General features: G+C 45.6%; 1 protein-coding gene across 1 annotated transcript in view; it reads right to left on the bottom strand.

The window, feature by feature from the left end:
- KERA (keratocan) overlaps positions 1–24,357 on the bottom strand; it is a 37,667-nt gene extending 13,310 nt beyond the window's left edge. The window contains exon 1 of the mRNA XM_056569388.1: positions 24,225–24,357. The gene's annotated coding sequence lies outside the window, so the exon portion shown is untranslated. The remainder of the gene's footprint in view (positions 1–24,224) is intronic.
- Positions 24,358–24,832: the final 475 nt, after the last annotated feature.

The raw sequence follows: 24,832 nt of genomic DNA, 5'->3' as shown, positions 1-24,832 counted from the left end.
TATCTTCACCTCCTCTCGCCAACGGTCAGCGCCTGGTATTGTACCTCATGGATCCGGGTCCCCCTATTCCCTGCTCGCCTCGCTCGCACATGGTAGCTTGGCGTGATGCAGGTAACAGAAAGCTGACTGAAGACTTCACAGAAGACTCCATTAGGTAAGTTCTTCTGACTGAGGTGAGAATATATTCTTCTCCCTTTAGGTGCTGACTTGCAACCTCTGGAGACCCTCATTTTTTGGCCCACCTTTCAGGGTCCAAGGGGCTGGCCTGTGTTAGGGGCTCTATCTTTTATTCTAAAAAAGGGGCGAGCAATGGCATATTGGGAATGAATGGTTTACTATATTATTATGCTCATGTGTGTGTGTTATACTATGCGGCTGGCAGCCGCAGCGCTTACTATGAGGCTGACAGCCGCGGGGCTTGTGCTGTTCAGGCGCATGAAGCGCCAACTTACTTTAGCTTTGGCAGCAGACGGCTGCCGGCAAATATGTGTATCGCCCCGCTCACTTCCACGCGGGCGCATATGCGGCTGACATGTACGCTCGGGGCAAGGAGCGGGCGCCATTGCTATTGTTCTTCTCGGCAGCCGGGGCGCTATAGCTCCGCCCACAGGGCCGCCGGAGCTTACTGGAGGCGCGAATCGTCCTCCAATCAGTGCCGTGTGCGCAATTTTCGGTGGCAGAGGCCAATCAGACAGTGCCCCTCTCTGGCTATTGGCTGGCCTCTTTCTCCCTCTCTATCTACACAGAGCGGAGTTGTCCTCACAGCAGCTGCCACAGGGGACACAGACTGGGGGTGCATCTTCTGACTCTTCCATTGAGTCTTCAGGTAGACGTGGGTGCTCCCCTCGTGGGTCCCGCCCCGTGTCATCTGGTCACAAACGTCGCTCCTCCAGAGGACGTTCCCGAAGTCGCCACTCTGCCTCGCCAAAGCCGCGTACCCGGTCAGGGTCGCCCCCCTCCAGGGCTACCTCCACTCGTTCACATTCTCCTGGTGAACTGGCAGATGAGGCTTTCGAATCGGCATCTGACTTGGAGGACCGCTCTGATACAGTTGAAACGGTGAACTCATTGGTTGCGACCATGAGATACACCTTTCACTTAGAGGACCCAGGATCTTCGGACGTGACTCCTGAAGTATCCTTTCATCATGCTAAACCGGCATCTCAAAGGTTCAGCTCTCACGCTGAATTTGACACCCTTCTGGAATCTGCATGGAAACATAAAGGACAAGAAGGTGGAGTCCTTAGCGAAGTTTGCCTCTGAAGCAGCAGGCTCTTCTCTGCTTCCCACCTTCACCTTGGCTTGGGCGTCCAAGGCCCTATCGGTGTGGTGCTCAAAACTCCGTCAGGCTATCCTGGCGGGATCCCCCCAGAGGATCTGTCTGCTTTGGTTCTCCAATGCTCTAAAGCTGGGGACTTTCTGTGCACAGCTTCCATGCAGTCAGCCCGTTGTGCTGCCTTTGCTGTGGGTCACCTGGCAGCCCTCCGCCGTTCAATGTGGCTTAAGGCTTGGAATGCCACTTCCAAAAGGTCTCTCACCGAGCTTCCTTTTACTGGTGCCCGTCTTATTGGCAAGCGCCTTGGCGAGATTATCTCTGAGGCAACAGGGGGTAAGAGTTCCTTGTTGCCTCAAAATAAGGCTCGCTCTACTTCCCAGAGGAAGTCCTCTTCCTTTTGGTCCTTTCGGACTTTTGGCCCCAATAAGGGGTCTGGGCAGGCACCTTCGCGGGACAAGAAGGCTCCCTCGTTCCGGGCGCGCCGTTTTGCGGCCAAATCGGGCAACCGCAAACCCACTTCCGCATGAAGTGATGCCCCACCCACAGATTTTTCTCGGGTGGGAGGTCGTCTCTTACTTTTTCGAGACATCTGGACGTACACATTCAGGACTCTTGGGTCAGGGACGTGGTGTCCAACGGATACCGAATCGAATTTGCCTCCCTCCCGAGGGATCGTTTTTTTCAGTCCCGAGCCCCCCTGTCTCCTTCTCTGGTGAAGCAGTTTCGAGAGGCTCTCCGGTCCCTGCTTCTCCAGGGAGTTATTGTCCCCGTTCCTCCAAGGGAACATATTCGGGGTTTCTATTCCAATCTTTTTGTGGTCCCCAAGAATTGCGGTTTTGTGCGGCCAATCCTGGACCTCAAGCATCTCAACCGTCATGTCATCCGCCACTTCCGAATAGAATCCCTCTGTTCGGTAGTGGCATCTATGGAACAAGGGGAATTTCTTTACATCCGCGTTTGCATGGAAGTCTTGGGTCGGATCGTAGCGGCCATGGAGGCCGTACCCTTTGCCCAGTTTCATTATCGCCCCCTTCAACTGGCAATTCTCTCTCGGTGGGACAGATCTCCTATGTTTCTCGATCGCAAGATTGCTCTCCCTCGTCAGATCCATCAGTCTCTGCTCTGGTGGCTCCGCTCCCCCCTTCTTCTTCAGGGGCGATCATTTCTTCCCCTCCACTGGCAGGTAGTTACAACTGATGCCAGTCTGTCGGGCTGGGGCGGTGTGTTCAGGGACTGGATGGTTCAAGGCCTCTGGTCTCCCCGGGAAGCCCTTCTTCCGATAAACATCTTGGAACTGAGGGCGATTCTTCTTTGCCTTCTTCATTGGGAGTCCCTTCTTCAGTCCCGCCCTGTCCGCATCCAGTCGGACAACGCCACGGCTGTGGTGTGCATAAATCGGCAAGGTGGCACTCGCAGCTCGGCAGCCATGGCCGAGGTGACGAAGATTCTCATCTGTGCGGAAAACAAGGTTCCGGCAATTTCGGCGATTCACATTCCGGGTGTGCTCACCTGGGAAGCGGACTTCCTCAGCCGGTCCTCAGCCGACCCCGGCGAGTGGTGCCTACATCCAGAGGTCTTTGCGCAGATCTGCGACCTCTGGGGCATTCCAGACGTGGACCTCTTCGCGTCTCGGCACAATTGGAAGATCCTTCCATTTGTGGCGAAGTCCCGGGACCCCCTGGCGCTAGCTGTGGACGCCCTAGTTATTCCTTGGCGGGGTTCGCTCTGCCCTATCTATTTCCTCCCCTTCCACTCCTTCCCAGGGTTCTGAGGAAGCTCAAAGCGGAGGACGTTCCCGCCATACTGATAGCTCCATATTGGCCCCAAAGGTTGTGGTGGACGACACTCCTACGCCTTCCACTTCGTTCAGACCTGCTGTCTCAGGGTCCTCTTTGCCACCCCAATTTACAGTCGCTGCATTTGATGGCGTGGCGGTTGAGACCGCGGTTTTGAGAGCCCGCGGTTTCTCTTCACAAGTCATTCACACCATGCTCAGGGCTCGTACCTGTACCTGGCGGTCTTATTTTCGTTGGTGTGAAGATCAGGTCTTGTCTCCTGTTACTTTTTCTATTCCCAGTCTTCTCTCTTTCTTGCAGTCGGGATTGGAACTAGGGTTGTCTCTCAGTTCCCTTAAGGGTCAGGTTTCGGCTCTTTTTATTCTTTTCCAGCGTCCTCTGGCTTCTAATTCTCATGTCCGGACCTTCCTTCAAGGAGTGGCGCATGCTGCCCCATCTTATCGGTCACCTTCTCCCACTTGGGACTTGAATCTGGTTTTGGGGGTCCTCCAAGGTGAACCTTTTGAACCCCTTAGGGAGGTGTCCCTGCGCCTCCTTTCTTGGAAAGTGGCGTTTCTTGTTGCTATCACCTCCATTCAGAGAGTGTCTGAATTGGCAGCTTTCTCCTTCCGTTCTCCGCTTCTGGTGCTTCACCAGGACATGGTTGTCTTCCGGCCAAATCCTTCCTTTTTGCCTAAGGTTGTTTCGGCTTTTCATCTCAATGAGGACATTGTTCTTCCGTCCTTTTTTCCCTCTCCTTCTCATCCTAAAGAGCATTTACTCCACAAACTGGATGTGGTTCGGGCTGTTAGGTCTTACCGCTCTATCACTTCATCGTTTTGTCAGTGTGATTCCTTTTTCATCCTTACGGAAGGTCGTCGCAAGGGACATCCTGCTTCCAAGGCCACCATTTCTCGGTGGATCCGGTCTGCCGTTTCGGAAGCCTATCGCTGTAGGGGGAAGGTTCCTCCCTTCACGGTTGTGGCTCATTCTACCCGTTCTGTTGGGGCATCCTGGGCTCTCCAGAATAAGGCCTCGGCCTCGCAGATTTGCAAGGCGGCTACTTGGTCGTCTTTGCACACTTTCCCGAGGTTCTACCGGGTTCATACCTTTGCATCGGCTGATGCTAGTCTGGGCCGTAAAGTGCTGCAGGCGGCAATGGAACAGCCGTCTGCCTGACTGATTATCTGCCCACCCAAGGGACGGCTTTGGTACGTCCCATGGTCTGTGTCCCCCAATTGAGCCGATAGAGAAAAGGAGATTTTTTAACACTTAAAATCTCTTTCTCGAAGGATCAGTTGGGGGACACAGCTCCCACCCTTTTGGGTTCCTCTTTGGTTCTCTGTCCGAGGGTGTGTTCAGTTATATTTTTTTCTTCTGGTTCTCGGACAGTTCGTGTTTTTTCCTTGACCTGTCGGTCCTCTTCTATTGCTCTGGTACTAAAACTGATTAGCTCAGGGCCTGGAGGCGGGTATATCCTGCTAGGAGGAGCCGATTTTTTTTGTTGCCATAGTGTCATACCTCCTACCTCCCCCAATGGATCCTTTGAAAAAGAGATTTTACGGTAAGTGTTAAAAATCTCCTTTTTCTTATCATACTTGTTCACTTTTTTCTTCTCCATTTGTCCCAGACCACCATGACAATTTCTTAGAGCCACAACTCACCTCTGTAGAACCTGCCAGGTAGACATCACCACTTTTACCACCTATAGGGTCTCAAACAGTAATAATTCTGCCATTTAATGTTACATGCATAGGTAGTTAAGTGGGTTGGGGGGGAGGGGTAGGTAAGTTTTAGAAGAGCAGGGAGGTTCCCCAATTAGGTAGTCAAGTTGCACCAGTAGGCAGTTTTTCCATTAAGGTATGTGCTTACCTCTTTATGTAGGTGCCTCCAGTATGGTGTTTCATATATTAAGTTGTCAGCAGGAAGTTTCCCTCAGTATGTTGGTTCCCCACCTGGTGGTTTGTCCCCCTGTATGTAGTAGTTTGCCCCCCCCCCCTTGTAACATATTGCTTTCTTCTCATATATGTAGTTTTCCCCTCTATGCACAACGCCCCTTAAGATTTAAGAAAAACGAAATAAACATACTTCTGTTTTATCTCTGGATATTTTGGAACTGTAATGGAATGTAATATACACCTGTAAAGGTACATGCACGTGTCTAAATTGTTATGCATCAGTGAATATAATGAGAGCTGCATTAATAAGCATAAATGATGGCATAAAAACAAGACAGTGACATACATCGAAGGGAGGGAGCCACATAGTAAAGATTAAAATGAGTTCCTTTCTGGTGCCAGATTTTCTACCCAGGACAGAAGGCCTGGTGTTTGTTTCCTGTTACACGCCATTTCCACAAATCTTGGGCCAATTCTCCACCCTAATGTTTGTATAAACCCAGTTCCTCTAGAGACGGAAGTCCATGACAGAATGCTAACATCTTGTAGCAATGGGTACCTAGGGAGTTATGGCTAGTCTTCCACTATATGTCAGTGAATAACTACAGACACTTTCCTGGCAAATTTGACAAAATTCGGCTGCTATGGTATATCCGGCTTTTTATAAATGTTGCTATATAAGCATAATTATTCCAAACTAAGATTTGAAAGCACAATAGTTATATCTCAGCATTCAAAAAATGTATTAAACATACCTTAAAAAATATACTTACTTTCCCGACATACACATTTAATAAAAGTGTACCTATCATTTTAAAAGCTTAACAAAAAAAAAATTTGCCTGGTATTGTTAGATAAACTAATGTGATCTTGTACTGTCATTACTGTTATTAAGCCCCTTGAGAGTCCCCTTCATGGTTGTTACGCCTAGCGCTCCGGGTCCCCGCTCCTCCCCGGAGCGCTCACGGCGTCTTTCTCCCTGCAGCGCCCCGGTCAGTCCCGCTGACCGGGAGCGCTGCACTGTTTTGGCCGTTGGGGATGCGATTCGCACAGCGGGACGCGCCCGCTCGCGAGTCGCATCCCAGGTCACTTACCCGTCCCGGTCCCCTGCTGTCATGTGCTGGCGCGCGCGGCTCCGCTCTCTAGGGCGCGCGCGCGCCAGCTCTCTGAGACTTAAAGGGCCAGTGCACCAATGATTGGTGCCTGGCCCAATTAGCTTAATTGGCTCCCACCTGCTCCCTGCCTTTATCTAGTCTCCTTCCTTGCACTCCCTTGCCGGATCTTGTTGCCTTGTGCCAGTGAAAGCGTTTAGTGTGTCCAAAGCCTGTGTACCTGAACTTCTGCTACCCATCCTGACTACGAACCTTGCCGCCTGCCCCCGACCTTCTGCTACGTCTGACCTTGCCTCTGCCTAGTCCTTCTGTCCCACGCCTTCTCAGCAGTCAGCGAGGTAGAGCCGTTGCTAGTGGATACGACCTGGTTGCTACTGCCGCAGCAAGACCATCCCGCTTTGCGGCGGGCTCTGGTGAATACCAGTAGCCTCTTAGAACCGGTCCACTAGCACGGTCCATGCCAATCCCTCGCTGACACAGAGGATCCACTACCTGGAAGCCGAATCGTGACAGTAGATCCGGCCATGGATCCCGCTGAGGTGCCGCTGCCAAGTCTCGCTGATCTTCCCACGGTGGTCGCTCAGCAATCGCAGCAGATTGCCCAACAAGGACAGCAGCTGTCGCAGTTGACCGCCATGTTACAGCAAATTCTGCCTCTGCTACAGCAGCAACCATCTCCTCCGCCAGCTCCTGCACCTCCTCCGCAGCGAGTGGCCGCTCCTAACCTCCGCTTGTCCCTGCCGGACAAATTTGATGGGGACTCCAGACTCTGCCGTGGATTTTTGTCTCAGTGTTCCCTGCATATGGAGATGTTGTCAGACTTGTTTCCTACAGAACGGTCTAAGGTGGCGTTCGTAGTAAGCCTTCTTTCAGGAAAGGCCTTGTCTTGGGCCACACCGCTCTGGGACCGCAATGATCCTGCCACAGCCACAGTCCAGTCCTTCTTTGCTGAAGTCCGAAGTGTCTTTGAGGAACCTGCCCGAGCCTCTTCTGCTGAGACTGCCTTGCTGAACCTGGTCCAGGGTAATTCTTCCGTTGGCGAGTACGCCATACAATTCCGTACTTTTGCTTCTGAACTATCCTGGAATAATGAGGCTCTCTGCGCGACCTTTAAAAAAGGCCTATCCAGTCGCATCAAGGATGTGCTGGCCGCACGAGAGATTCCTGCCAACCTCCAAGAACTCATCCATTTGGCTACCCGCATTGACATGCGTTTTTCTGAACGACACCAAGAGCTCCGCCAGGAAAAAGACTTAGATCTCTGGGCACCTCTCCCACAGCATCCTTTGCAGTCTTCGCCTGGGCCTCCCGCCGAGGAGGCCATGCAAGTGGATCGGTCTCGCCTGACCCAGGAAGAGAGGAATCGCCGTAGAGAAGAAAATCTCTGTCTGTACTGTGCCAGTACTGAACATTTCTTGGTGGATTGCCCTATCCGTCCTCCACGCCTGGGAAACGCACGCACGCACCCAGCTCACGTGGGTGTTGCATCTTTTGGTTCTAAGTCTTCTTCTCCACGTCTCACGGTGCCCGTGCGGATTTCTCCTACTACCAACTCCTCCCTCTCAGCCGTGGCCTGCTTGGACTCTGGTGCCTCCGGGAATTTTATGTTGGAGTCCTTTGTTAATAAATTCAGCATCCCGGTGACCCGTCTCGTCAAACCGCTCTACATTTCCGCGGTCAACGGAGCCAGATTGGACTGCACCGTGCGTTTCCGCACAGAACCCCTCCTGATGTCTATCGGACCCCACCACGAAAGGATTGAGTTCTTCATTCTCCCCAACTGTACCTCTGAGGTCCTCCTCGGTCTGCCTTGGCTCCGGCTTCATTCCCCCACCATTGATTGGACCACCGGGGAGATCAGGAACTGGGACTCTGCCTGCCACAGGAAGTGCCTCTCCCCCCCTCCCAGTCCCATCAGGCAAGCCTCTGTGCCTCCCCATGGCCCCCGTCCTGGTGTCACACTGCCCCGTGCCAGGCCTCGCCCTCTGCCCTCCCTCCCCATCCCCACTCCTGCTGTACTGCCTGCCGTTGAGGAAACCCTCCATTCTTTCCCGGTGTCCTCATCCCAGGGGAGGCAGTTACCGGACAAAGAGAAGGGGAGACCTAAGGGGGGGGGTACTGTTACGCCTAGCGCTCCGGGTCCCCGCTCCTCCCCGGAGCGCTCACGGCGTCTTTCTCCCTGCAGCGCCCCGGTCAGTCCCGCTGACCGGGAGCGCTGCACTGTTTTGGCCGTTGGGGATGCGATTCGCACAGCGGGACGCGCCCGCTCGCGAGTCGCATCCCAGGTCACTTACCCGTCCCGGTCCCCTGCTGTCATGTGCTGGCGCGCGCGGCTCCGCTCTCTAGGGCGCGCGCGCGCCAGCTCTCTGAGACTTAAAGGGCCAGTGCACCAATGATTGGTGCCTGGCCCAATTAGCTTAATTGGCTCCCACCTGCTCCCTGCCTTTATCTAGTCTCCTTCCTTGCACTCCCTTGCCGGATCTTGTTGCCTTGTGCCAGTGAAAGCGTTTAGTGTGTCCAAAGCCTGTGTACCTGAACTTCTGCTACCCATCCTGACTACGAACCTTGCCGCCTGCCCCCGACCTTCTGCTACGTCTGACCTTGCCTCTGCCTAGTCCTTCTGTCCCACGCCTTCTCAGCAGTCAGCGAGGTAGAGCCGTTGCTAGTGGATACGACCTGGTTGCTACTGCCGCAGCAAGACCATCCCGCTTTGCGGCGGGCTCTGGTGAATACCAGTAGCCTCTTAGAACCGGTCCACTAGCACGGTCCACGCCAATCCCTCGCTGACACAGAGGATCCACTACCTGGAAGCCGAATCGTGACAATGGTGCACTGCTATTTCTCATTTTCGCCATTTCAGGGGCTGGGACCAAAACCTTTTCCTTACTTGTCTGGCCATTCATTGCACAGCACCTAGTCCTTACTGGTATTCTATGATATAGTACTGGTGAGGTGGCTCTGGAGAGTGAACAGACTGGCACTCTGAAGGGTGATAATTTATAGTACACTAACATAGATGGCATACGGAGGATAAAGGGGTTATTGATAAACTTGCTTTGCAAGAAATTAAAGGAACATGAGTTACACTAAGCAGTGAACTGCTTAGAGGAAGGCCTATATTTACCTTTTAAAGATAGTGTGGATGCTCTGGAGAATGGAGGTCCACTGCAGCAGCTAAGCCCTGCTACCATGTGGTGTCTCTGTTATTAGAGACAGACGAAGCCCAACAACAGGCAGTGAAAAGTAGATTGCAGTGAAATGAGACACCTTGTGGCCAATACTTCAAAGCTTTATCTGAGGTAAGAAGTCATTTTTTGTAAATGAAGTTATGTGCAAAAATGTTACAGATTACATAGACTATCAAATGAAGAGAAGTTGTGTGAAGCAACTGTGACTATTTAAATTGATTAAAGCAATATCCTCATTGACATAGAGACAACACATTTTCATACGTTATTAAGTGTCATTTTGCGTGTGGAGCTTTTTGATTGCTTATGGTCAGAAACATTTTCTTTCATGAATATTTTACATTAATATTAATAGGTATTTTAAATGACTGAAATGTTCTTGTTGCTCTTTGAGACATTACACAATCATAAACATTATTTGTCTGGCACTGGAGGAAATGAAAGGTCATTGCTGGCATTAACTAAACGTCTTTAGAAAAAGTACCCAGTTTTATAAACAGGGCTACCAGGGAAAGAAGTACACAAGAATAAATAAGTCCTGGGATAGTTTACTTACCTTTGTTCATAAAGTCACTAGTAAAGGTAATTTCATCTACTCGCCTATAAAAAAAATTTTATAAGAATTTTCTGCATCTGTCTTCGTATAACGTCAGCTAAAGTGCTGAGAGAATCTGTGTGAAAGCTATTGTAAATTCCAAGTACATTTACAGTAGCTGAAAATTCCCAGAACTGAGATCTACGTATAATATAGGTTAAGTAAAACAAAACGTGTGCTTTTTATTAGAAAACACATGTATGATAGAATGGGTTCAAGTTGTATGGAAACTGTAAGAAAAAAATCAGCAAATGTGATTTGGTTTATGTAAGGCTTACATGGATATTTATAATCTATCTATCAATAATGCAATGACACTTTACCATGCTTATTTGCATAGCAAGGGTGTACATACCAAAATAAGAGACCATGAGGCCTTTGGAGAGGGAGGTCGCAGTCCTGGTAGGTCCCATCCCCTTTGTGATAGGGTAATGAGAACCTGTGCAACACTCTCCTGCCCAGAGGACTTGCCTTGTCAGGGTACATTCACTAAACCACACACGTCTTCAGAATATGAGATTGGGATATGGGTTTGGGATATGATGTCAGGATATAGGAAGAGATCTGAGGTCGGGATATGAAGTCAGAATATGAGGTCAGAATATGAGGACAATAGCGTCATTGTTGTTTTTCCCCACAAGGTTAAAGGAAAACTGTCAGCTTTCTCCCCCCCCCCCCCCCACTAAAAAAACTGTACTGGCTTGTAGTGTGGGGGACGCTGATCAACTTGATTTTTATCGTGCCTGGATCCGCCGCACCGTTCGGCCCTAATCTTCTATTTTCGGGATATGCTAATGAGGTGCTAACTGGCACCGGCCGGGCTAACTGGCACTCTGACGCCATTACCGCCTGCCACAGCGCCGCCCAGCTCATCAATATTCCTTCCCTCCCTCCACCTCTCCCTCTTCTCCCCGCTCTTTAATGAAGAGAGAGGGGAGCAAAATTGATGAGCTGGGTGGTCAGAGTGCCAGTTAGCCCGGCCGGTGCCAGTTAGCACCTCATTAGCATATCCCGAAATAGAAGATTAGGGCCGAACCGCATGGTGGATCCGGGCATTGTAAGCATCAAACTGATCAGCGTCCCCCGCACTACCAGCCAGTACCGCTGGTTAGTGTGGGGGGAGAAAGCTGACAGTTTTCCTTTAAGGTAAAAAACTAAAAATTGGGAAATTAGGAAATTCTCATGAATGCTAGCCTTTGAGAAAAAAAATATAAAGTTAAAGCAAATTTTGTTTGGACAAATAAAATATTATCCTGTTCCTCTAAGTATCATGGAGTAATAGTCTGGAAAAAGTGTTAACATTAGTAAAGCTCTGTGCCACAATATAATAGCTACAAACCAGTTATCAAATTGGACACAATATGACATGCAAAAAATTATATGCAGTGCTCTAGATGATTCACTTGGGTTTTTTTCTTGTACAGTCTCAAAATGTAATTTACTTTCAATCTTAAAGAACACAAAATGATGACATTTTTCTTTCAGTCATGTATTAAGTTAGCTAACTAGCAATATTCCCAAAATTTCATTTGTTTCATCCCAGTTGCAGCTCAGTTGCATTTATACATTCAGAGCCCTTCACTACTACAGCTGGGTCATGCATGTATTGATAGAAGATACGGCACTCTCTGTGGGGGCATGGATGCACAGTTAAGGTCCCAACCCGTGCAATATTCAAGGAAATAATAACATAGAACTCCACTTGCGGGGAAAATAGTAGTACATTTTATTCTTGCAATCCAAAAATATATATGTGACGTTTCAGTCAAAAATGACCTTCTTCAGACCAGATTGCTGCGGAAGAGAGAAGAAGTTAAGGAAGAACGGTATCGGATAACCGTGTGACAGGTAAGTAGGTAGGGCGACAGTAGTCACATGCGACTACTGTCGCCCTACCTACTTACCTGTCACACGGTTATCCGATACCATTCTTCCTTAACTTCTCTCTTCCGCAGCAATCCGGTCTGAGGAAGGTCATTTTTGACCAAAACATCACATACATATTTTTGGATTGCAAGAATAAAATTTACTACTATTTACACCCCAAGTGGAGTGCTATGTTATCATTTCCTTGAACACAGCTGGGTCATGTGATCATTACATAACTTTCCAATAAAATTATATCCAGTCACTAACACCGGCTGCCACCAGTAGGGTTGTAAGCATGTATATATAGTGGCTGTTTCTCCATGAATTATATAGAAATCTCTATGGTTATATTGAATCAGTTTTTATTGTATGAGACATAAAAAGTAATTTTTAAAAATGTTTTTATTAATTTTTTTTATCAGTGCCACTATTCACTTTAGTTCTAAATCCATAGTGTCTTTCACATAATGTGATACTGGTTCCATCAATTATACAACCTTGTAAATGGACCAATTCCATTGCGTTGTAAATGATACACCTACATTTTATGTGTTATTTCATGGTCCCTGTTTCTATCAGTGCTTATATTAATCCAGTAGAGAGAACCCACAAGTTAGGTTTGATTGAGTTTGTTACTTTGTCATGTGACCACCACTCAAAACCCCAGCAAATTAAATACTTTCAATGGTAAATGGAAGACCAGTCTCTCCTTTATGGTTGGCTTCCTGTGACTAAAGGGTTACATTATCTTCAATCAGGTCCAATCAGGTCAATCTCTGTTCTCTTTGTTTCATCTCTGTTCATCTTTGTCTTCCTATGTGTGAAGTGCTGTTGAAGATGTCATATTTGTGCTATGTTAGAGAACAGTAATGCAGTGATATAGTAGATGACTCCATAGAATGATTAGCTGCATATATAAACTCACCTGATTAGCACAGCCTTTCTATGCTATCTGCTGTGTGATGTGTACTGATTCTCCATTGTGCCCTATGTAACTTCCCTTTGCTCTTCCCTGTTTGCAAGAGCATGACTTAGAGGAAAGAAGTCATATGTCACTAATATATCCCTTGCTACCCTAAATGAAAGGGGTACTCCACCCCTAGACATATTTTTCCCCTATGGGACCCCCACAATCTCTATGCTGCACCCATCATTCTAAACAGTATGTTTAGAATACTGGGTTCCCATGTCTATGGGAGGGGGCATGATGTGACATCATGTGGGGGCGTGGCATGACATCACCACCCGCACCGGGGGAACCCAGCGTTCTAAACATACTGCGGGACCCCCACAATCAGACATCTTATTCCCTATCCTTTAGATGGGGGATAACATATCTAGGGGTGGAGTATTCCTTTAAGTCTCAGAGAAAGTGCATTGTAAATATTTCACCAACTCTGAAAAGCTACATGTATCACGAAATGCAAGCTGCATTAGGAAAGCCGTACCAGTGGGCAAGGAAGAATCGAGATAACAGAAAACCCAAAAAAGGCACATCTGCTAACATAGGTAAAAGCAAGTCATACTCATGAGCCTCCACAATATTCTCTACTGATAGCCTATGCTACACTGTATAAGCATTTTTGATCCTGTATGATGGCCCAACCATGGTCCTGGCCCAACCATGAGTTTACTGACCTGAAATAACAGCATCATAGACCCATTTTGTGCTGTAAATTTAAGTCAGTAGACCCAAACATCAGGCAATAATATGCCAATGTGAAACTGCCCTTATAGATTGGCGAATTACAGTTTGGCAAAAAAGTATTTAGTCAGCTACCAATTGTGCCAATTCTCCCACTTAAAAAGACGAGAGAGGCCTGTAATTTTCATCATAGGTATACCTCAACTATGAGAGACAGAATGAGAAAAAAATCCTTAAAATCACATTGTCTGATTTTTTAAAGAATTTATTTGCAAATTATGGTAGAAAGCAAGTATTTGGTCAATAACAAAAGTTAATCTCAATACTTTGTTATATACCCCTTGTTGGCAATGACAGGTCACATGTTTTCTGTAAGTCTTCAAAAGATTTTCACACACTATTGCTGGTATTTTGGCCCATTCCTCCATGAAGTGATGTTTTGGGGCTGTCACTGGGCAACACAGACTTTCAACTCCCTCCAAAGGTTTTCTATGGGGTTGAGATCTGGAGACTGGCCACTCCTTCATTGCCCGGGCGATTTGTTTGGGATCATTGTCATGCTGAAAGACCCAGCCATGTTTCATCTTCAATGCCCTTGCTGATGGAAGGTGGTTTTTACTCATAATCCCACGATACATGGCCCCATTAATTCTTTCCTTTACACGGATCAGTCGTCCTTGTCCCTTTGCAGAAAAATAGCCCCAAAGCATGAGGTTTCTACTCCCATGCTTCACAGTAGGTATGGAGTTCTTTGGATGCAACTCAGCATTCTTTCTCCTTCAAATATGACGAATTGAGTTTTCACCAAAAGGTTCTACTTTGGTTACATCTGACCATATTACATTCTCCCAATTTTTTTCTGGATCATCCAAATGCTCTCTAGTAAACTTCAGATGGGCTCGGACATGTACTGGGTTAAGCAGGAGGACTCTTCCGGCACTGCATGATTTGAGACCCTGGCGGCATAGTGTGTTACTGATGGTAGCCTTTGTTAGGGTGGTTTCACACCACATTTTGGAATTATGGTTCCCGTATACGGCTGGGAGGAAGGGGGGGGGGGAAGCTTAATCGTGGCGCCCACACTCAGCCGCATAGGGGAACCGTATTTAATGCATGTCTTTGAGCCGACCGGAGTGAAACGCAGCCTCCGGTCGGATGCGTTTTCGGCCATATGCGGTTTCCCGACCGTAGGCAAAAACGCGGTTGACCACGTTTTTGCCTGCAGTCGCGAAACCGCATACGGCCGAAAATGCAGCCGACCGGAGGCTGCGGTTCACTCCGGTCAGCTCATAGACATGCATTAAATACGGTTCCCCTATACGGCTGAGTGCGGGCACCGCGATTAAGCCCCGCCCCCCTCCTCCAAGCTGTATACAAGTACAAAACTTGGTGTGAAACCACCCTTACTTTGGTCCCAGCTCTCTTCATGTCATTCACTAGGTCCCCCCTTGGGGTGAAATCTTGCGTGGAGCCCCAGATTGAGGGAGATTATCAGTGTTTTTTTATGTCTTCCATTTTCTAATAATTGCTCCCATTTCTTCACACAAAGCTGCTTGCCTATTGCAGAATCAGTCTTCCCAACCTGGTGCAGGTCTACAATTTTGTTTCTGATGTCCTTTGAAAGCTCTTTGGTCTTGGCCATAGTGGAGTTTGGAGTGTGAGTGTTTGAGGTTGTGGACAGGTGTCTTTTATACTGATAAGTTCAAACAGGTGCCATTAATACAGGTAACGTGTGGAGGACAGTTACAAGTCTGTCAGAGCCCGAAATCTTGCTTGTTTGTAGGTGTCCAAACACTTATTTTCCGCCATAATTTGCAAATAAATTCTTTAACCCTTTAAAGGGGTACTCCCGTATAAAACTTTTTTTTTTAATCAACTGGTGCCAGAAAGTTAAACAGATTTGTAAGTTACTTCTATTAAAAAATCTTAATCCTTCCAGTACTTTTTAGGGTCTGTATACTACAGAGGAAATGTTTTTCTTTTTGAATTCCTCTTATGTCACTACTCACTACCACAGTGCTCTCTGCTGACTTCTCTGGTGTCCATTTTAGGAACTGTCCAGAGCAGCATATGTTTGCTATGGGGATTTTCTCCTGCTCTGGACAGTTCCTAAAATGGACAGCAGAGGTTAGTAGAGAGTACCGTGGTTGTGAAATAAGAGAATTAAAAACAGAAGTCATTTACAAATCTGTTTAACTTTCTGGCACCAGTTGATCTAAAAACATTTTTTTTCCATGGGAGTATCTCTTTAAGGACGCAGGGTTTTTTCGTTTTTGCATTTTCATTTTTTCCTCATCACTGTTATGGCTAATTTTTTGTGCCACCAATTCTACTTTGCAGCGGCATTAGTCATTTTACTAAAATATCCACGGCAAAGCAGAAAATAAATTAATTGTTCGACAAAATAGAAGAAAAAATGCCATTTTGTAACTTTTGGGGGCTTCCGTTTCTACACAGTGCACTTTTCGGTAAAAATTCATCTTATCTTCATTTTGTAGGTCCATACGGTTAAAAATGATACAAACCTCACAAACTTCAAAAAAATTCATGCTACACTACATGCAGGAAAATTGATATGTTTAAAATATTTCCGCATATGGGCCAGTATGAGGGCTAATTTTTTTTGCACCGTGATCTGAAGTTTTCTTGGTCCAATTTTTATATTGATCAGACTTTTTGATCGCCTTTTATTAATTTTTTCATGATTTAAAAAGTGACAAAAAATACGCTATTTTGGACTTTTGAATTTTTTTACACGTACACCAATGATCGTGCGGTTTAATTAATTAATGATATATTTTTATAGTTCGGACATTTTCACACGCGGCAAGTTTTTTTTGTAAATGGGAAAAGGGGGGTGATTCTTACTTTTATTAGGGAAGAGGTTAAATGATCTTTAATAACTTTTTTCACACTTTTTTTTTTGCAGTGTTATAGTTCCACCTAGTGGCTAGTACACTGCACACACTGATCTGCTACACAGATCATTGCCATTCATTGACAGGGCAAAGATCAGTGTTATCGGCGGTCGATTGCTTAAGCTTGGATTTCAGAATATAAGGGGTTAATTTAACCCCTGTCACTCGTGACGCTAGGGTGTGGGTTAATACACTGAGGTAAATCTACGGACTATCGCCACCCTGCCCAGGAACGATAGGTGCGTATTTAAATGAATGAAAGTCCACAATAGAGATGAACTTGAACTTGCATAAACTTTACTGAAGTACTTGCGGTACATCCAATTAACAGCAACAGTCTTAGTAATACAGTCTTAATATAGCACGGTAGTGATTGACAGATGCTGAGGACCATTGACTTATCCAAAGAGTTATTAGATTTAGGAGTTTTGCAGAGATCCATCCTGATTTAGGGGAATATTTAGGCCCGGTGATCTTGCTGAGGTAATAGGGATTGAAGCAACTCACAGTTTTGAGAGATGACCATTGCCGCAAGGCTTAGGCCTGGTTACTGCTGATGACAGCTGCGCAGATCCGTCCTCATCAGCAGCCCACTAGGAAAGAAAGAAGGACTAGTCATGGCCACCGCTCCTTTATATGGGCCGGGGCAGGGCCGTTTTGGATTGGTCTGTGTCAGCTGTCACTTACTGTTACAAGGCATGGTGGGTGAACACGTCACGGGGACCTCCAAAGTTCCTTAAGCAAAAAAAACATAGAGTTTCTACCTGATCACGTGACCCGCAGGTCCTGCTATGCTCCGTACAGGTAAATAACAAAATATATACAGTTTCTATACCTATAGCTATACAAATATCAAATAGAACCACTATATATCTACTGACTAAGTGAGAGGTGACAAGGGGAAGACTAGAAAAGAGGGACCCGACGTCCCAGGGACTCTGGCTATGGGGACCTCTATACAGGTAACGTATAGAATACGGTACCGGGACACCACAAACCCCCTTACTTAAAATAAGTCGACCTCGACGCCTGTCCCCTAAGGCAGAGGAACTAGGACTAAAACAGGATTATACCAATAAATTTGCTATACATCCTAAGTAAACATTGAACACATTTACATTCTCTGATACTCTTACTGGTATCTGGACTAGACAATAGGAATCTATCTAGACATTTGGATAAAGCTATCTAGATATTCGGATACAGCTATCTAACCTTTAGTTTCTATCTCCTTAGACATTTTTATTTTAGCTTACTATACAATTAAGCAGCTATCTGACATTTAGTTGCTAGCTTCTAAAACATTTAGTTTTAGCTGTCTTACACATTTTATGAGGCTAACTAGACATTAGTATAACTCTCTATACATTTAGCTTCAAGCTGACTAGACATTTTTATTATCTCAAACATTTTTTTTCCAACAATAAGTTACCTGTTAGTACACGAAAGTTATACTGGCTAGCCGGAAGCTAGGTCACAGTAAGATGGCTGCTAGGGTCTATCGGCTACATGTTACTTACCCCTATAGCACTTCCAAATAACCTACCTAGGTTACCTTTAGAAATGTGTGTTTAATTTTATACTCACAAGAGCACCTACTGGCCAGGTAGAGCATCTCACACACATAATACAGAGAAAAGAAATATGAGTGTACCTAACAGTGGCAGGAATTGGACATCAATAGGCTACAATTCCTAAGTGTTTCTTGAATGTGAGATATATTTTATTTTTGTGTATGTACTGAAGACTGAGGTAGTACATTTAAGTGAGTAGTCTAGAGTACTATGTGTGCAAGTACTATCCTAAGGGTGAGTTCAATACACTGACATTTTTCGTGTACAACTCTTACCTACTTCTTTATGTACATAGACACTAGGTTATTTTTCTATGCACAACCTTTACCTGTTTTTATGTACATAGACACGAGGATACCTTCCTGTGTACAAGAACCATATATATATTTACTATACAAACTTACACAATTATCAACACTCCAACAGGGTTCAGGCGCATTCACCTGATTAGTGCAACATTTAACATAAGAGTTCTTATGAAGCTGCTGGTATATACATAAAAAAGACGTGTAAGGATCAGCAGTCCACCTACACTAAGAGTTTATGGGAAAATATACAAATTGGCGTGTAAGGATTAGCAGTCCACCTACACTAAGAGTTCATGGGAAGGGAAAGGAAACACGGCTTTAGCACAAATCAGCCGGGTAAAGTCCTTATGAATCTCCTACTGGCTAGGATTCTCTTGACTTAATAGTCAGGTACAAAGCTTTATGGTTACATTGCTGAACTTAAAACTGGAACAATCTTAGCACAGTCCTGCTAGGCACAATTCTTGAACTTTGTTACTGAAAAACAAAAGTGGTTAGTCAGAGAAACAACAGGACATTACTTTAGAGTCTCTTTAGAGGATGTTCTTCCTCACTCTTGTTGTGCCTCTCCTGGTTCCTCTGTACCTCCCAACATCAGGGGCAGGTATGGAGTTAACATAGCTCTGCCACACCACATTGGTGAGGATGGAGTGGTTGATGGTAGGATTAGGCTTACTAGCCGGAATGTAAGTGGGGCAATAGGGCTTGAGCACCATCTCCAAACTAGGATGGACCCATGACCCTTTAGTCGGTACCCTGGAAGCAGGTAAACTCTCCATGTCAGAAGAGGGCCTTGGTACATATGTTGGTACCTGTGCAGGAGGCAAACTCTCATTGCTCCGAGAGGGCCTAGGTACGGTCTTTGGTGCCTGCAATTTGGGATTACTTTCTTGAACTTGAGCAGGACTTGGCACTTTACTGTACACAGAAGATGACGAACTTGACTCTTTGCTGTACACAAAATATGATCTTTGCTGTTGAGGCTACTCCTCCTTGGGTACGTTGATGGAGGTTTTAGGAGCGGACCATTTTGGCCTCAAGTTGAAGGGGTCTGATTCCCAATCAGTTGACGGGAAATACTTGAAGGGAAGCTGTGTTGGGGCAGTTGGTCTTGTGACCGCAGCAGCCCATTCTCCACGCAGGCTCTGGAAGGGGGTGTACTCCACAATTTCACCCACCTCCAAGGAGTAGAACTTTTTATGAAGATATGGCCTCTGTACTGCTCGCCGGTTTATGAGGATGGTCTGCCCAGTGTGGCAGTCAAGAAGTGTCCCATAACCTCTGACCTTGTCAAACTTGGCCACAGTTGCTCTTCTTCTTTCTAATGGCTCCTCCCCTTCCCAGGGATGATCCCATTTGCGTATGTACAATGCCTCCATTTCTTTGGTATTTTCTTGATATCGCATTTTTTCTTCATAAGGCAAATGCACGTACTTAGGGGCATACAGTTCTGTGTGTCGGGCCTTTTACTTTTCCATCAATTCGGCCAGCTCAGCTTCTTGATGGGCCCTTTCTCTTTGTGCAGCTGGAATTTGTGGGAGTGGCTTCCCAGGTATTGGCTGAAGTACCTTGTGCATATATTTGATCAGCTCCGGCTCATCTCCAAACACCCACTGCTGCAATTTCGCTGAGCACAGTTGTGCACTTGGCAAATCAGACAGAGGAACTTTAGCTTCAGGGCTGGAGGAGGAAGAATAGGTCGCCTCTGGCAGGGTACTCACTGCAGACTGTCCCGATGGGATCTCGTCCCACGAGCCCCAAGTTCTGTGGTGAGGGGACAATCTCACCAGCGATGCACCTCCAGGTGTCCCTGCGCTCTCCGCTGGAGGTGTGTCTGACCAATCGTCGTCATCATCAGGCAGTGGGGGAAGATTGCAGGCCCCCTCTTCGTCTAATGACAACCGCTGCAGAGGGTCAGCAAGTTCTTGAAAAAGTCGGGCTGCTACTGCCACGACTTTTCGTTGTTCCGGTGCCATTTTGCCATCTTCACCACGTGGAACGCTGCTCTCCGCCATGTCTGTACTCTCCGGCTCTTTGTGCAGACTGAAGAGGTCGCTCTACGCGGTGTCTTTTATAGTGGGCTTCCCCAAAATGGCGGCTGGCAGGAAGGTTGTCATCGGTACAGCCCCGACTTACGGTCCCTCCAGAGACAACTCTCTTTCGGCTCTGATACAGCGAGTTGGCAGACACATTTTTGTAGAGATCGGTCCGGATTTAGGGGAATATTTAGGTCCGGTGATCTAACTGAGATAATAGGGATTGAAGTAACTCACAGTTTTGAGAGATGACCGTTGCCGCAAGGCTTAGGCCTGGTTACTGCTGATGACAGCTGCGCAGATCCGTCCTCATCAGAAGCCCACGAGGAAAGAAAGAAGGACTAGTCATGGCCATCGCTCCCTTATATGGGCAGGGCCGTTTTGGATTGGTCCCTGTCAGCTGTCACTCACCGTTACAAGGCATGGTGGATGAACACGTCACGGGGACTTCCAAAGGTCCTTAAGCAAAACCATAGAGTTTCTACCTGATCATGTGACCCGCTGGTCCTGCTACGCTTCGTACAGGTAAATAACAAAATATATACAGTTTCTATAGCTATACAAATATCAAATAGAACCACTATATATCTACTGACTAAGTGAGAGGTGACAAGGAGAAGACTAGACAAGAGGGACCCCAACGTCCTAGGGACTCTGGCTATGGGGACCTCTATACAGGTAACGTATAGGATACGGTACCGGGACACCACAACAGCTTGTAAAAAATCCCTTTTCTTTTCTTCATTTTCCAGGCACAAAACCTGTTGCTCTCTGCCAAAAAGGGATAATTTTTGAACCACTTAGTAAAAGCCACTGCTTCTTTCGCTACCTCTGTGTGCATATAAACATCGGCAGGCATGTGCTACCAAAAAGGGTTCATTTTTAGACCACTTAATCAAAGCCATAGCTTTTTTGTTATACTTCTGTGTGCATGTAAACACTGCCAGGAATCTGCCTCTAAAAACAGATCATTTTTGGACATTCATTTTAAGAAGCATAAAAGATTTGCTTTTGCAGTGTGTTTTTATTCAACCTTTTAGTTGGGGGGAGCGATCCACTGCTGAGGTAGCTGGAGGACTTACCTCTCTTCCTCCGCTGTCCATGTCTCTGAGATTTATAAAGCCTGGCTGGACCAGGCTTTAACAATCGAGTGCAGAGCACACAGATCAATGTAGTTCTATGGAACTATATTGATCTGTATAAGGAATCTGATGATTCCTCCTAAAAGTCCCTTAAGGGGGCTAATAAAGTGTAAAAAAAAAAAGTTTCATAAAAGTAAAAAGTTTTTTATAGTGGTCTGTGTTTTCTTGTGTTTGGTTGTGCTCTTGTGTATTAATTAGTAGGTTTTTAAATAACCTTTTTTGTCTGGCCGGATGTTCTGTGGTTTTTATGCGCCCTCATTGCTGTCGACCACCGTTTTTTTTCCGTTTTGGCCCCTCATGTTGCGGTCGGAACATATCTCTTAATGTTTCTGACTCTGTATGCACCGGCCCCCAGCGTGATCTTTTCGGCTCTCTCCCTTGATGAATATTCATGTGTATTGCTCTTTGACACCTCTGGGTGTTGCTTTCTTTCTTTGCTGTTTTGTAATTGGATGCCTGTTAGCGAATCAAGCTTCTTTTGTGATGTTTTTTCATTTTTTTTTCAGCCTAGGTAGTTTGGTTGTCCATGTGCTGCCCAGATCTGTTGCTTATGCACATGCGCAAAACTTCTTTCTATGCTCCGTGTACAGTATTTGTCGATGCTGTTTTGTCAATGGAGCGCATGCCTAGCATGTTAGGCTGACACTCATCAGCCGCAAGGCACCACTGGGAGAAAAATCAAGGGTGGGCGGAGCAGACACATACTAAGGAGCTGAGGAGGCAAGATTAGGCAAATGAGGAAACAAAACAAAAGGGAAGATAAAGTGGAAAAGAGGGCTGAGCTAGAAAAAAAAGGGTGGAAGCAATAATGACGCTGCGGCCGCAAACACTCCTGGGAAATGAAGTACACAACAACCCCGAACACAGGAAGTCATGCCAAACTAAACAAACAAGACAAAATAAATGGTGGATCAAGCATGCTGCAGGTACAGCACAGAACAAAAGTAAAGGGGAAGGTAAGCTGGCAATTAGAAACCGAGTAGGGGCACACAAAAAATAAATTAAGTAACCCTTCAACCCCATCCTTTTTAAAAGTTGAAAACACCCCCCTTTTCCCAAATTCCATAAAAAATATTTAAACATAATAAAACTAAACATATGTGGTATCACTGCATGCATAAATGTCCAAAGTCTAAAAATATAACATTAATTAAACCACACGGTCAGTGGCGTATACGTTACAAAGTACCAAGGTCCAAAATCGCATATTTTTGTTCATTTTGTATACTCAAATTTTTTTTTAATAAAAAACGATCAAAAAGTCCTATCAAAACAAATATGGTACCGATGAAAACTTAACATCATGGCGCAAAACAAGGAGCCCTCATAGCACCTCGTATATGGAAAAATAAAAAGTTATTGGGGTCAGAAGAGGAAATTTGAAACCTACAAATTTTCGTGCATAAAGTTATAATTTCTTAACAGACGTAAAACAAAATTAAACCTGAATATATATATATATATATATATATATATATATATATATATATATATATATTTGGTATCATTTTAATCATATGGACCTACAGAATAAAGATAAGGTGTCATTTTAACCAAAAAGTGCGCTGCATAGAAACAAAAGCCCCCAAAAGTTACAAAATTAACTTTTTTATTTCAATTTAGCCCCATAAATATTTTTTTCATTTTTTTCCGTACATTTTGTGATAAAATTATTGGTTATTGATTTCATTACAAAGTAAAATTGGTGGCTCAAAAAACAAGTCCTCATATGAGTCTGTAGGTAGAAAATTTAAAGCATTATGATTTTTAGAAGGTGAGGAGGAAAAAACAAAAGTGCAAAAATTAAAAAAAACTGTGGTCCTTAAGGGGTTAACTCCTTAACGACGTAGGATGTATATTTACGTCCTGCGCCAACTCCCGCGGTATAAAGCGAGGTCATGTGGTGACCCCGCGTCATATCGGGTCGGTCCCAACGGCCATTAACGGCCGAGACCCGTGGCTAACTCTGGACATCACTGATCCGGAATTAACTGGATGCCCGTTATTAACCCTTCAGAAGCGGCAATCAGAGTTGATCGCCGCATCTAAAGTGAAAGTGAAACCTTCCCGGCAGCTCAGTGATGCTGTTCGGGACTGCCGCTGTGAAATTGTGGCATCCCGAACAGCTTGCAAGACGCAAGGAGGATCCCTACCTGCCTTCTTGCTGTCCGATCATCGAATGAATGCTCCGTGCCTGAGATCCAGGCAGGAGCAGTCGAGCGGCGATAACACTGATCAGTGATCAATGTAGGAGATCCGTGTGTGCAATGTTATAGTCCCCTATGGAAGCTATAACATTGCAAAAATAAAGCTTTAATAAATGTGATTTAACCCCTTCCCTCATAAAAGTTTGAATCACTCCACTATGTAAATAAAAATAAATATAAAATAAACATATGTGGTATCAACGTGTGCATAAATGTCTGAAGTATAAAAATATTTAATTAATTAAACTGCACTGTCAATGGCATAGTGTACAAGTAAAACAATTCCAAGTCCAAAATAGCATATTTTTGATCACTTTTTATACTATAAAAAATGAATAAAGAGCGTTAAAAAAGTCTGATCAAAACAAAAATTCTACCGATAAAATCTTCAAATCACGGCACAAAAAAAATGAATCAATTTTGTCGCACAATTATTCTTTTTTTGTTTCGCCATAGATTTTTGGGTAAAATTGATATCATTACAAAGTAGAAGTAGAAAATTGAAAGGGTTCGAAGATTTCAGACTCCGAAATCTTAGACTGCAGCCGGGACACGTGACCAGCACAGTGCTGTTCCCTGCCTGTCAATCAGACTGGCGGGAGCGAGCGCTGTGCCCGCAGCAGCTGCGGATATGGCCGGCCGCCTGGAGACAGGTGACAGAGCTGTGGAAGAAGTTCTCACCTTCTCCAAGCCGGCCTGCAGCTTCTCCGCTGCTCCTCCTTGTTCCAAACTCCCTCGGGCTATCGTGAACTGAGGGCGGAAGCAGTCCCCCCCAGCAGGCTTCAGTGACGTAGCACCTACTGGGGCATGCCCCATTCCTCCTGCCGGCAGCTCACTCTGTGAGCAAGCAGAAAAGGTATGAAACAGAGCTTTTTAAAGCTCTTAAAAAATGTTTAAGGGCAGGGGTTGTAGTTAGGGAACATAGCCTGAGTTAGTTTAGGAAAGTTTATTTAGTGACAAGTACTATTTAATATATTCTTTGGACTACAATTGTAGTTCAATAGTTAAAAAAAATCAGTCAGCAGCACTACCAATAATCTAAGAGTATCCATGGCAAAGAACAATATTATCACTCTGAACAGCTGAAATATGCAAAAGCCACATGCCAAGTTCCGGTTTATTGTTGACCCAAAGCTTATCTAACATCTCCTCTGATATTTCATCTGTTTCCTGTTGACAACTTCCAAACTTTCCATTTATGGATCTGTTCTTCTAGTAATACCCTTTAAAAAGCCTCCTTTTTTTATATATTTATTTTTTGCCTATATAGTGCAGCATAGACCATTATA

This window comes from Hyla sarda, chromosome 4 (genome assembly GCF_029499605.1).
Source record: "Hyla sarda isolate aHylSar1 chromosome 4, aHylSar1.hap1, whole genome shotgun sequence".
Classification (NCBI taxonomy): Eukaryota; Metazoa; Chordata; class Amphibia; order Anura; family Hylidae; genus Hyla; species Hyla sarda.
Note: the sequence above shows the minus strand (reverse complement) of the source record. Positions and strands in the feature narration are given on the sequence as shown.